Below are 391 nucleotides of genomic sequence, written 5' to 3'. Positions count from 1 at the left end.
GGGGGGGGGGGGGGGGGGGAAGTATTGTGAATAATTTTATTGATTGACCTGAAAGTTATGTCATTGATGATAAGATGAATTGGTTCGCCGTGTACTGTATGTTAATGTAATTAATATAGGATTAAAGAGAGGCACCTACTGTTTATCTTATCATGCTAACTCAGAAGTTCACTTACGGGCAACACCGATATTATAGACTAAATGGGACAAAACGTCAGCATGATGAATAAATATTTACCAGTCAACAAACCACTTTTATTTTCTTGAATTTAGAAACCGTTGAAAAACTTTTATTTGGATCTACCTCCAGAATCACGTGGCTCGCCGCTGGATATCAGCATGTGTTGGGTGTTATCCAGTGACCCGTCATTGATTTCTGGCTTTATCCCCA

The sequence above is a fragment of the Sinocyclocheilus grahami genome, unplaced genomic scaffold (genome assembly GCF_001515645.1).
Source record: "Sinocyclocheilus grahami isolate Dianchi unplaced genomic scaffold, SAMN03320097.WGS_v1.1 scaffold13659.1, whole genome shotgun sequence".
In the NCBI taxonomy this organism is placed as follows: Eukaryota; Metazoa; Chordata; class Actinopteri; order Cypriniformes; family Cyprinidae; genus Sinocyclocheilus; species Sinocyclocheilus grahami.
Note: the sequence above shows the minus strand (reverse complement) of the source record.